This window comes from Hippopotamus amphibius, chromosome 3, assembly GCF_030028045.1.
Source record: "Hippopotamus amphibius kiboko isolate mHipAmp2 chromosome 3, mHipAmp2.hap2, whole genome shotgun sequence".
NCBI classification, from domain to species: domain Eukaryota; kingdom Metazoa; phylum Chordata; class Mammalia; order Artiodactyla; family Hippopotamidae; genus Hippopotamus; species Hippopotamus amphibius.
The window spans coordinates 133,814,604-133,828,705 of record NC_080188.1 but is presented as its reverse complement, the minus strand read 5'-3'; the positions used below and the strand labels follow the sequence as shown (position 1 = coordinate 133,828,705).

The window sequence follows — 14,102 nt, the reverse complement described above, 5'->3', positions numbered from 1 at the left end:
CAATCTCCAAAAGAAATGAATTAGGGGCATTAGTGTTTATGTTTGTTGTTACTGGCCCTGGTAGAGCTGGAGTAAGTAAAGCAGCACTTAAGAATGACCTCTACCCATCTGCTGGGCCTTGTCACCTAGGATCTCTGGAGAAAACACTCAAGTGTGAGTATCACCAGCAATGTCCAGGCCATAACCCCTGAAGCTGAAGGACTATAAGGAAACTGATGTAAGCTGTCCCCGTCCCTTCTTTCCTGCTGAAAACTTTTTTTCAGGTAGAAGAGGAGCATATTAGAAGTCCCTCTGATTTTTGCTATTATCTCATAATATCTACTACCAATAAAGTGTTAATTTTTTAACATAAGAGCAACTTATGGGAAAAATAGAATAGTTCCATAAATAACAAACACATAGAAACACATATAGGTAACAGAAGACATACTGGACTTGGCATCAAGTCTGAAGATCAGAATTTGAAGGTCAGTCTCATCACTTATTATATGCACGACCTTGGGCACTTAACTGCTTGAGTCTCAATTATCTCTTTTATTTCATGGGAATAGTTACTGCCAGTCTACTTCATATGCCACAAAGCCTTATGGAGGAATTATGCTATCTGTGTCAAGAACCATGATGCTGGTTACCCAACACGCCATACCACGTTAGCAAAAAGCTTTTACCTTTAATCACTCCAGGCGGGACTGTTATAAATGCTTTTGTGTTATCCAGCTTTCTGTTCAGAAAACGGTTGGTACCCAACCAATTAACATGACATTAAAGTTACAGATTATAAGATAGAATACATTTCCACAGCCTTCTGCTTGTCTTCTCATCTAGGCCCTCAGACGATATGCAGCATCAAGTATGACAACTAGACTCAACTTTTTCCCAAAGTAGTCTTGGAAAGTTAATTTCCAATTGAGAATAAGATGCTGAAGTTATAGCAGGAGCTCTCTAGAGTACTGGGTTGGCCAAAAAGTTCGAGTTTTTCCATAAAATGTTACGATTTTTGGCCAACCCAATAGATAGAAAGTAGAAACTATTTGGGGAAAACAAGAAAAGAATCTGGCAGGTACACTGTCAAACCTGAAACATCTAATTAGGGTAGAGAATGGAAGTTGGGACAGATCTGGAGTCTGGACATAGAAACAAGAACGGAAATTATATACTGCTGCTACCCCAATCTAGAAAGTCTTCACATCTTTCACACCCTTTATAAAGACAACAAAAAGTTTGAAATCCATCTTACAAAGTAAGCACTCACAAAGCTGCTAGGTAGGACCTGTAGTCTGCTGCATCTGTTTCAGGAAAGGTGACTCAGGCCTGGGCACATCAGAAGCCAAACAAAAGAGGTATTCAGGCACAATCAGATGGAGAAAAGAAAATGCAATTCGGTTCCTCTGGTTCTGCACAAGTTCCTAATTAATGCTTTCCTGTCAAATAACACTGCTGTGCACTGTTTGGGATACTCAGATCAGGAGCATCTCTTTGAGGTATCAGACAGGAGGGAAAGAGAGAGGCAAGGAAAGCAAATGCCTTTCCAATCATGGGATTGGTGGCACTGGCTAATCCCATATGCCAGGAAGAAAGGAGCTGAGATGATATAAAGCATGCTAGATGTTCTAGCTCTTGCGTTTAGGTCTTTCTTGATAATCATCAGGAACCCAGCACCAAACCAACACCACACACTCAAAAAGGGGTCACTGAAGGACAGCGGCCAAGGGGGTTAATGTCCTTGGTCGCAGCAAATAAGATTCATACTTTGTTTTAGCTTTAAATATGATTCCCACAAAATGACTTCAGAGCTTTAAAAATCCCTGACTGCCATGCTTTGCCCAACCTAATAATGGACAGCATTTCTTCTCAACAGCCTTTGTGCTTCATTGAGGCAGATCTCTCCAATGAGGACAAACTGGCCATGCTCATTCTGCTCAGATCTCCTCATGACACACTCACAGCACAGAAAGGGAGAGCTAAAACGGACCTGACATATCATGCTCTGTTATCCAGGCTTCTCCTTTTAGAGTTGAAAAGGCCGAGGCCAAGAGACCCAATAAATGACTTGTCCAGGGTCAGGAGTCAAGTAGCACAGATCCCAGGCCAGAATATTGCTGTATTATTTCTATCACATTAAACCACCATCTTAATCCTATGCATACTAATTTCATCTCTTCACCTAGACTAAACTCTCTTTGACAACAAGAATTTTCTTTTCCTAGTAATTTCAAGCACTTATGCCATAACACACAGCACCAAGCTAAAGCATCTAGGAAGAATATTGAAGCCATTTCCTAACCAACTCCTGCCTTACTCTTTTTTTTTTTTTTTTAGTTAAAGGATGTACTTTAAGTTTATAGAGCTTGAGAACAGGCTAAAACAACACAAATATCAATCAGCTGCCTTATTCTTTATTAAGGATCTAGCCTGTGTGCTCTGCTAGTAGCATTCAATTATGATCTCCACCACAGCATGAACATTCTGTACTGATCGTGTGCATTTATTTGTAATAACTGTAAGATCTTGAAAGATAGGACTGGACCATGTCATTTCCTGCATGGATCTCAATGCCCATCACCTATTAGAAGCTCAAAAAAAAAAAAAAAAAAAAGGATTCTAAAGGAGGTCTCAACTCACCAACACACATCACAGAAATCTTGGCTATTTCTGGGGCAGGAGTTGATTACTCCATCCTCCCTTGAAACAATGTCTTTTCCTGGCTCCCAACTCTTAACTCTTTTGGAAGAACTCTAGCCATAAGGACATCTAGACTACCATCTTGAAGGAAGGTCATAGTGACTAAGACACCTTTACGCCCAAAATGTTTTAATGTTGGTTTAAATAAAATGTTTTAACAGAGCTAGTGGTGAGAGCTAGGTGTGATCTTTCAAACCTTGCAATTTAAGAAATCCATTATCAACTATCATTAAAATAGCCTACCTGCAACTCTTAGAGAAAAGGATTACCAATTCCACTGCCAAAAAAGAAGAGAAGAGTCACTCATTTATTCTACTGATATTCTGAAATACCCAAAAAGCAAGCCAGTATGTGGGCCTAAATAAATGCTCTCAGTCTGACCTGTTTCTGTACCAAACCTGATTAGTTGGCAGGATTTGAAAATGTCTCATTCACAAAGCAATGTCTAAAACGGAATTGCTGACAGACGTCTGGGTTGTTTCCCGTTTGGGTTATTACATTTAAAGCTACCATGAGCATCCGTGCACAAGTCTGTGCATGGACACATGCTTTCATTTCTCTTGGATAAATACCTACAAATGGAATGGCTGGATTATATGGTAGGTGTATGTTTAACATTTTTAAGAAACTGCCAACCTGTTTTCCAAAGTAGCTGTACCATTTTACATTCCCACCAGCAGTATGTCAAGAGTTACAGTTCCCCTACAACCTTATCAACACTTGATATGGTCAATCTTTTCAACTTTAGTCATTCTTACAGTTATGTAGTGCTCTCTCATTACAGTTTTAGTTTGCATTTTCCTAATGACTAACAACGCTGAATACACGTTCATGTGCTTGTCATCCACATATCTTCTTTGGTGAAGTGTCTGTTCAAATCTTTTGCACACTTTTCAAAGTCGATTGTATGTTTTCTTATCATTGAATTTTGAGAGTCCTTTGTATATTCTGGATACAAGTCCTTTAGACAAGAAAGTCTACAGCAACTACTTCCCTTAAAGACAAAATACCTTATTGATTTCCTTAGGCCTTTCCCTCACCCTATCAGTTTTTCCTCCCCTGCTATGGCAGCTTTACAATCTAAAAATTTAAATGAAGGGACAGGCAATATGGTCTTATTAGCCTCCATGACTCTCTCTGGTCACAGCTGATCAGGAAGCAGGATGTCTTCTCATACCCCTGACTGCTACTTAAATCCATTTTATACTCACACACTCCTGCAAGGAGTTAACATAAATGTTTCTTATTTAAAGAGACACTACCTTTAATCAGTAGTTCTCAACAGGGTACAATTCTGCCCCGTCCCCCCCACAGAATATTTGGCAATGTCCAGAAACATTTATGTTTGTCACAACTAAGTGGGGAAACGCTTGTTATTGGCATCTAGTGGGTAGAAGCCAGATAGCACTGGTAAACATCCACAATGCACAGATTAGCCACTAAAAAGAATTTTGTGGAAACCATGCTTTAAATCTATTTGCAGGTACTGTTTTTAGAAAACACAATATAGTGCAATAGAAATACTGATTTAAGAGCCAGGAAATCTAGATTCTTCTCCTAGCTCCGTCACTAACTAGTTGTGTAACCTCATGCAAGGCACCTAAACTCTCCAAGTCCCAAATTTCTCATTGCACTGTAAAGTGCAAGGGCTCACTTAAATTACCTCTAAGTTCTCCAGTTGTAAAGCAATACAACCCTATGACTATTTAATCAAAACCACACACAACTTGGAGCAGTCATGAAAATGTCCTTAGGTTTTCCCATACTCAAGGAGTTCAACAAGATGGTGACAAAAGTTTTAGGGAACTGTCCCTGAGAATATTTCTCATTAAATAAAGGATGGGTATCAACTGCTGACCTTAGCAGGGACTCCAATCAGAGGTGGGAAGATGAGATAGGCTTCCAGCACCTGCCAGCAGAGTTGAAGTGTTCCCAGAACAGAACCCACCACACTGAGCTGGGTCCTTCTATCCTCCCTTCCACGCCAACTCACTGGACGTCGATGATATAAACACAAACTCAGGTGCAAACATGACTTTCAGAGCAGAGCACCTGAAAACCCTAGCAGATGCAGTTTCCGATTCAAAAGTGAGATGGTGCCAATGATAAAATGTCTTTGAAAATACTGACAGATCTCTGATAGGAGGAAAGTCACCTCATAATGGGACCCTGGGACTTACCTCAGTGAAACAACAGGCTCACTGCAGGCCCAAACAACACAAACCCTGAATCCTAATCAAGTTTCTGCCACTCATGCCCCCTTTGGGGGGAAGAATATCCTTCACTAATTCTTACAACAGGTGTTTTGTGGTTAAATGAGGTTGAAAATTGCTCCTAAGGGTCCCTGGAAGAATAGACAGACAGCTAACATCTCGGACAGCCCAGGGGTAAAGTTCTTTAATTTCGAACTGACAAAAAATTATAAACATTAATTAAGGAAGAAGATTTACCCGGAAAAACCTGCCTCTCAAAAGGAATCCCAAGAGCTGCCCACAAATATTCCTGGTGAAAGCATCACGACTTCTGCCATATTGATGGTTAAGATGAAGAGCAAGGTCGACGCCGGTCGAGGAAGAGCTCTTGCTCTTCTAACAACTGAAAGGAGGCTTTGCACTGCTTGTTCTTTTCCCAATAGGATACGGTCAATAGTTGGGACACACTATTAACCACTGTCATCTTTCCTCTGTGTTTTTCTTCTGTGAAGAGAAAGGAAGACGTCCTACATGCACACCTACAGGAAAAGGGGAAAGCAAGGGTGAGACACACGCAGAAGTGGATACCTTGGCCTCTGGCAGGAAGTCTTCTCAGGCCCCTACCTGTTGCTGCTCAACATCACCTGCCTCGTGTGCTTCCAACTAACCCAAAGTTTGATGGAACCGTGAGAAGCATCCCTCTCTCTTTCAGCTGCAGCCCTCACTCCTCACCTCAGTCCCCTGTCTGCCACCAGGACAACTCAACAGACAAGCCTGAGGTAAAGCCACTGCAGAGACTTTTGCAAACAGTTTAATCAGGATATCAGACCTAAAGCAGAGAGCGCTATTCATTACCAGCCTAAAGACTGAGAGCAGTAGGCACCATTAGTGAAGACTGTAACTTCTAGTGAATCAGGCTCCTGCACTGCCTGCTGTGTTGCATGCGTGTGTGCGCGTGTGGGGCGGGGACGGTGGGGGGGGGGGGGGGGAGTTGTCAGCTCAAACGCAAAGCAGCATGTAAAACCAGGTCTTCTTCATTACACTGTTCATTTCACTTTTCTCTTCTACTTTTGCCTGTCCCCTCCTTCACAGCGACCTGTGAGCAATAAAAGCTGAAAGAGAGCTGGATGTTATGTTCAGTGCTGAACCAGAAGATTTAAGCAATTTCTCCTCTCGGGATTTGAGCCTGATCTCCCCTGGGTGCCCGGAGGTGCTGCTCCCCTCCGTTCTTGGAGGCTGACTATCCCAGTGGCTATTTCTATATAATAAATTACAACATCTATAACATAACCACCTTTTTATTTCGCTCACACTTTTATGGGTCAGAAATGTGGGTGAGGCTGGGCAGTTCTCACTTGGGGTTCTCGTGCAGTTACAGTAAGAGGCTGGCTAGAGGTGCAGTCATCTGAAGGTCAAATGAGGCTGGGCGTCCAAGATGGCTCACTCACAAAGCGGGCAGCTGATGCTGGCTGTGGCTGGGAGCTGTGACCAGAGCACCCGCACGTGGCCTCACCACCGTGGCTGTATGAGGCTACCTGGACTTCTTACCTGGCAGCTGGCTTCCCTCAGAGTGAGGGATAGTGGTCTAGCTCTTTTTGGGACCTAGCCTCAGAAATTCCACAAGAAGTCACATACTTCTGCCACATTCTATGAGCTACGAGTGAGTCCCTAAGCTCAGCCCAGACACAAGGGAAGTAGTCATAGATCTCATCTCTCAATGGCTTGAGTGTCAAAGAATTTTCAGGCATGTTTTAAAATCCCCACACTGACCTGTTTTAACTGTTTTTAAATCCCTATCTGCTTGAGGTCAAGAAATGTGCCTTGTTCAGGACTGTATCTCTCACACGCAGCAGAGGGGTTGGCATATAATAGATGTTCAATAAATAGATGTTGAATGAATGAATGAATGAATGAACAAAAGAACAAATGAGCTTCCAGAGTGGGGATCTATTTTTTATGAGGAAAAGTTATTTCCTTCCCCTATGCCTCATTTTTGTTTTCTTTCACTGCTATAGCAGGGATACAAATTCAACTTTCATGGGATTGTGTTAATAAATGAGATAATTTATGAGGGAGGATTTTCATTTTTCCAGAGTTGTTGGAAAAGACTAGAAAAGGCACCATGTAGCTAGTCTCTCGTTCACAGAGGTGCAGCCAGTACACACCTCTGTGTCGAGGTTGACATCTGTCACCTTATCTCGATGGGCTTCCCTTTCCTTCTCTGCCCAGTCAATCCTTGGAGACTTGTCTCCATCCTGGGTTCTTCCCAGAGATGCAGTGTGGGGATTAAGAACGTGGAGCCTGAGTGCAAATCCTGTCTTTCTCACTCTGCAGTGTAGGCTTGGACACATTCGTCAGTCTTTCTCTGCCTTATTTGCAACTGCAAAATGAGGGTAATAATAGCACCCACTCATACAGCTGTTGTGAGGATTATACCAGTCACTATGCACTGAGTGCTCAGGTCGCCGAGCACCTAGCAAGCGCGATGCGAGTGTAATTAGCCATAATTATCACCCCAGCCTTCACAGAGCTCCCTCTCCTCTGAACCCACAATAAACACCCTTCAGATTCCCCCAAATGCTGTGTTTTCTTGCACTTCTGTGCCTTCCGCACATAGTCTTCTCTTAAAAGAATTAACCGTAAAGCACTCAGAGCAGCATCTGGCACATGCTGACCGCTACACCAGTGCTGGCAATCATGCTGCTGCCTGGGATGCTCTTCCCCCCTTTCCTCTCCTCCCCTCGGCTGGCTAATTCCTAGTCATCCTTCAAGTCTCCTTTCAGAGGTTACCTTCCAAGCAGGGTTCCCTTCCATCCTAAATCTAGGCCAAGTGGAAGGCCAAATCTAGACCTTCCAATCAAGGTCACTGCTGGTCCCTATGGGCCTTTCTGGAGACACTGCTGCCTTAGAGAAGGAATGACGCATGGGCTGAATTTCAGCCTCTACTCACTCCTTCGGGCGAGAGCCCTTGAGCAGCCCCACCCTGCCTCCACTGTGAACCCATTACATTTATCATACTCCACTGTAATTAGCCCTTGACCTGTCTGTTTCCTTTCATCAGACTATAAACTCTGCAAGGGCAGGGCCACGATTGCTCCAAACAAAATCTCCAATCCCTGTATACCACGCAGCACTTAATAGATGCTCAGCAAATATTTGTGGAATAAATGAATGGACCGTGAAGAAAGGACCACGCGCCTTGTATCCTTCCCTGGCGACAGTCTGTATCTTCCACTAACCCACTGTAAGCACAAAGCCACTGAATAACACACCCAAAGCTTTATCATTACCCTTACATTTGTGGTTTCTATTGTTCTGAGTTGGCAGAAGAGAGCGGGAGGCTTCTAGACCCTTCTTTCCCAGGGAGAGTATAATTTAGGCTCCAACTGAAAAGAGTGTTGTGCTGTAGGGCCCTCATCTAGGTGGCCTATGGCATCTCTGCAAATGCAGTCCTCCCTAGTAAATGACAAAGAGCTATTCTAGGGCCCAGTGGAGCTTGCCCAGGCTTGGGCAGAATGTGTAAGCCTTAAGTACTGGGTTGGCCAAAAAGTTCATTCAGGTTTCCCATTACAGCTTAAGGAAAAGTCCGAATGAACATTTTGGCCAACCCAATCATTTCCCTGAATAGTTCAGAAGGCAGTGGATGAGGGTGCTGCCCCAGCCAGGGCTCACAGGCCTGGAGGGCAGGAATCCTAAGCCTCGTGCCATACAAGCAGGCGTGCCTCAGCATACACCCACCTGTCATAAGGTGGAGCAGGAACAGACTTGGGCCATTCCCAGAAGTTATGCAGCCCTGCATTTAGAGCTGGCAGTAGTTATGGCTTACGAAAAAGGAGCGGCAATAAGGCAGTTCATCCTGAAGGTATGGGTTTCAATTAGTGTCTCTAGGGTGGTAGGTAGGTGAGTGAATGTGCCAGAAAGATGCAAAGCTGCCTGGTGGCGGGAACAGCATCAGTCTAGGCACCAGGAAGCCTGGTCAGAGCTCTGGCTCCACTTCACTGGAACAAGTCACCTTCCCTTTATATCTGTGTCCTTAAGGGTTGGTTGGCAATGTAGCGGGCTTTATACTTCCTGGAATTATTTTGAAAATTAAATCAGATAAACATAAAAGCAATTCAAAAGTAAATTATTCTATAAGTTCTTATCACTGAGTTGTATAATTCCTCTGCAATATCACCCTAATTCTAAGCTGTTTTTCCAACTGGAATCCTCTCCTGCTGGCCTTGTCCTGCACAATGGTCTCTAATAGCCCATTTATCTTAGCCAGTGATGTGTGACTCCTTTAGGTACATCCCCAGGTTCCTTGGGAACAAGAATCACCTCAGGTATTTTCCTGGGTCCTTATGGCTCACAGCACACTACTTGACATATAGTAGGCTCACTGAATATTTGCTTAACAGAATATAAGTTCATGTGTGTATATATACATGCATACACATACATGTTCACCCTTCAAATCCTCAGAGGATCTGACCATTGGAATAGCAAAGAAATCCCTCTGGTCACAGGCACCAAAGGGCAGTGTTATTTTATGTCAAATTTCATTATAGTCAAATTGGAGCAGATGCAGCCCACTGAGTTTCAGAAATATTTGACATGTTAAAATCCAATTCAACCCAATAACTGAGAAAAGAAAGGAACTTGCAATAAGAGAATATGATCTATAGATCACACTATGGCTACTTCACAGATACATCCCTTAAAGGAGCCTAATCAGCTCACCTGCAGCACTGGCCCACATCAGCAGGGCCACCTAGGGCTGAGATCTGATTTGGCTTCAGTAACTTTCTCACAGTACAAGGCTTCTTAGCAACACAATCATGGCCAGTAAAAGGTGGTCTAATAATAAAACAGGTGTTAAAAGCAAAGAGTCATAGAAAATAATGTGTATATCTTAAACATTTTAACATATAAATGTATGTTTATTCACAGATATTTTGATGGAGATCCTATCCTCTAGATATGGGTCCATAGATTTCCCATTCTTGCATAAATAATATATTGACTGATTTCTAGTTTTGCTTTCTTCCAAGTAGATTAAGAACTTAAAGACATTTGCTAAATAAATGCAAAGGTTTCTGCATCTAAGGTTTTTAGTTTCCCTTCAACTTTTTTACTGTCATTTTCTTCATACCTAATTCATTGGCAACTTTTTTCTGCATTTTAAAAAATTTGTATTTTATACTGGAGCACAGTTGATTAATGATGTGTTAGTTTCATGCATACAGCAAAGTGATTCAGTTATACATATACATGTATCTATTCTTTTTCAAATTCTTCCCCATTTAGGTTCTTACAGAGTATTGAGCAGAGTTCCCTGTGCTACACAGTAGGTCCTTGTTGGTTATCTACTTTAAATATAGTAGTGGGTACATGTCACTGGCAACTTCTTTTGTAGCAATTCACTTTTATACATTTTGTTCAAAACATTCAACTTAGTTTTATAAACACAGCAGTCATAGAAGACGATGTTAAACACTGAGAAGAGCACCTAATTCAGTTAGTGCTCCCTGAATATTAGCTACTTTTTCCCATTCATATTTCACTTATGTAATGATTACATTACTCAATTACAATAATAAATGTAGCTGACACAAACAGGTATGGAAACTTACACAACCGGCTCTTAGCATGTAGTCAACCTAAACAGGGGGAGAAGAGTCATGGTGGCATATAAGACAATAGGAACATGAGCATGTAGCAGCAGTAGCCGTTAATGTGTTTTGCAAAAGGAATGAAGACCAACAAGTAAGCTAAATGGAGGTCGCCTCAGAGCTTCTTCTTTAAGTCCTTCAAATCTCTTACCCTTACCCATGGATGCCACCCCTAACCAGGGCCATGGGTAGCGTAGCACAGGCTGTGACCTGTACAAGGGCACTCAACTGAAGAGGTGAGTGAGGGCTGAGACCCATCCATGCTCCCCTTGCCAAGCATGCGGCTGCATCCACTCCAGGGAAGAGGCCCCTTTCCCTAACTCTCACATGGATTCTCCCTCCTCCTGCCCCCACCCGGCCTCCCATCCTGTGTTCTCCTCACTCCAGCCCCTGCATTACTCAAAACACAATTAGGCAGGACTACAGGGTTACTGCACTGAAGCATATTGGAAATGACGCCTTCGTTAAAAGCAACAGCAAGTCAAAGAAATGTCTGCATATGAAACATGATGATTCTCTCAGGCCTGGCTCCCACTAACCGGGGCAGGAGCACCAGCTCAGACAGCAGCGCTGCACGGAGCCTGGCCGCGTGCCTGCCGTGAGCCGAGTGCCTCATGCTCATTTTATTTCTGCCCTCAGAGACGAGACAAGGAGACTGAAAAGGATTCATATTTTGATGTAAGACCAAAAATGACAGCAACATAACAGTTTTTGCTTAAAGAGTGCACTTAAATTTTTTAAATACAAAGCTAAAACTTTCCCTGGAAAATCTCCTTTTAAGTGTGATAGCTGGTGCAGCGTTAGAACAGGTGGCCTGTGTCCATTTGAGTTGAGCATTCTTTTAGTAATAAAGGACTTGATTATGCTTTAATTCTTTAGACCTCATTTTCATTCTAGTTAATCAACTATCAGTTGCCCGTGTTAATTTCAGATGGGGATAGCAGAGTTAATACAAAATCATATGTGCTTTAAAATCTAGATTGAACAGCATCTTCACCAAACCAGGCACCCAGCTGAGAAGGGAACTGTTTCCCAGGGCACCTCAATGCCCATGTAAATCCCAGTGCAAAACAGGGAAACAGGGACAGAAAGTAAGTACTGATTGGTAGAGGGCTGGAAAGCAAAATCCAAATCTCTAGACCTGTAATCTCAGAGTCTGCACTGCCTTCCCAGGTTCCAATTTTACAGTTAAATGGCGTAGCAAGGGCTTTACTGGTTTGAAGTTAACATTAGAAGGCATCAGACTCTACCAGCACAATCCTGGGCCTTTTATGTCTAAATAGAATTTGCCCAATTAAAATTTCAACATTGGTCCTACCTGAAGGACCTTGGCTTTCAGCCTGAAGCCCTTGAAAAGATTTCATTAATTCAGGTGTCCCTCCTGCAAAGCAAGAGTCAAGAATCCTCTCCAGGAAAGGTGAGCTGGCCTCAGCTTTAAGTGGGAAATGAACTGGTTTAAATAACTACCCTCTCAGCAGATACCAAAGTGAATTCAATAGAATATACACAGACTGCATTTCCATGAGGGCTAGGGGCTAGACAAGGCTCTGACGGGCATGCCGTGATCAAAATGACACCACTTCTACTCTCAAGTAAGTACCGATTCAGCTGGATGAGGTTTGTTCTGATGTCTAAGGGGGAGGGGCAGACAGATGAGCAAGGCAGCAGGACCTAAGTTCAGAGCAGGCTGGTGAAAGGAGGCCCGAAACCAGCCAGCCTCTTCTGCAATGAGAGGACCATCCAGTGAGCTGTGGGCTTAAGTTTAGAGTGACTGTATTTCTTTTGTGTGTGTGTGTGTGTGTGTGTGTGTGTGTGTGTGTGTGTGTGTGTGTGTGTGTGTGTGTGTAAACAGCCAAACTTTTTTTTTCATTTTATTTATTTATTTATTTTTGAGGTACACAGGTACACCAAGTTCAATCATCTGTATTTATACACATATCCCCGTATTCCCTCCCTCCCTCGACTTAGAGTGACTGTATTTCTAAACAATGAAAACAGGAAGGAGAATGGAGAAACAACAGACTCCCCCCAAAATCTGGAGTATTCTTTTCTAGAAGGCAAAGGGTGCAGAGAGGAGTCAGAGGACCAGAACAGACTTGCCCCACCTCCTCATAGATTAGCAGGGCAGTATATGGGGAAAATCTGTTTTAATGGCGAAAGAAGGTCCGATGGAAGTAAAAAGTTAGATCCACTAGTTACTCTCTGGGTATCCTTGGACACAATGCTCAAGCCTGCAGCCCTTCAGCTGTGGAAATGATTAGCTATAAATGGGCATGAGGGATCTTACTGGGGTAATGAAAATGCTCTAATACTAGATTATGGTATTATGGTGATGGTTGCATCACTCAATAAATTTACTTGGAATCACTGAACTGTACACTTAAAGTGGGTCAGTTTTATGGTATGTATGTTATGCCTCAATAAAATTGTTAAAATATATATATATATCTATGAATGGCATGTTGTGAGGGATGAGTTAGATAAAAATATTTTCCTGGGGATTAAGTGAGATAGCATCTGTAAAGTATCTAACATAGATTCAGGCATTTATAAGGGCTCAACATAATGGTATTTTTCTTATTAGTAACTGAGGAAAATGTTAACATACTTCATAGGATATGGTAAGTACACAAAACTGCTGGTCGGCACTAGAAAGTTGGATAGCAGCTAGCACAGGGAACGTGGAGCTGAACTGACCTTTGGCACTGAAGACAGGAAGGAGCCAGATGAGTAGGAAATCAGGAAATCAAAGATCTTTGAGTAAGAAATCAGTAAAGAAATCAAAGACCTTGACACACAGTAGGTGACCAATAAACATCTTCGGAATGAATGAGAACCTAAACAACTAAGTTATAGTTGTCATTTACAACATGACACTAAGCTGAGGCTGGGAAAAGTGACATGAAATATAGACTCTGCTCCTAACCAACTCTAAGAATCCTTTTGGCCTCAGTTTCTCGCCTCCAAGGGATGGAACCAAATGACCTCCATGCCTCTTCCAGCTCTCAGATTCTGTATTTCTAAGACTCATTCAACAGATGAGACAAGTGCTGGCAAACGACCTGACCATATGCATGTGTACGTGTGTGCACAGTGTATACACAGAAACATGCTCGTGTCAGGAGTGGCTCTGACAGGAACGTTCTCCCTGTATACCAGCCCTATGTGGACCAGCAGACAGAATGTCAGGAATTAACCACCATCACCTTTCCGTAACTGCCCCTTTGTATTTAATGATAGTGCCACGCACACAGGCTGGGTTTTAATTAGAGCAGTGACTGCATCAGTCCAGTCACCAAAGCTTTGATCTTCCCAGGGGCACGTTTCTGCACTGTTGACCATGCTCAAAGAGCCTGAAACATAAACCAGCGAAAGCCTTTGGGAGTTCAGCCTTGACAAGGCTCCCAGTGACCCCTTTACACATATGTGCAACGACAAGGGCCCACAAAGGGGCAGAGGCTGAGGAGAGGGCAGTGGAGAAAGGCGGCAGAGGCTTGTGTTGCAAAAATGCCAATATCACCAGCACCAGGGAAGGCTTCTCGGGTTAGGGAAGCTCTTAAACAAGTGCCCAGTA

General features: G+C 42.9%; 1 protein-coding gene across 5 annotated transcripts in view; it reads right to left on the bottom strand.

Moving 5' to 3' along the window:
- LOC130849270 (carboxyl-terminal PDZ ligand of neuronal nitric oxide synthase protein) overlaps nucleotides 1-14,102 on the bottom strand; it is a 296,636-nt gene that overhangs the window by 126,320 nt on the left and 156,214 nt on the right. Inside the window, exons 1-2 of one of the 5 annotated variants that reach the window (XM_057728032.1) lie at nucleotides 9,597-9,702; nucleotides 5,133-5,413 (exon numbers count right to left, since the gene is read on the bottom strand). The exons of the other annotated variants lie outside the window; for them this stretch is intronic. The gene's annotated coding sequence lies outside the window, so the exon portion shown is untranslated. Of the gene's footprint in view, nucleotides 1-5,132; nucleotides 5,414-9,596; nucleotides 9,703-14,102 lie in introns of those variants that run through there. 5 annotated transcript variants of the gene reach the window in all.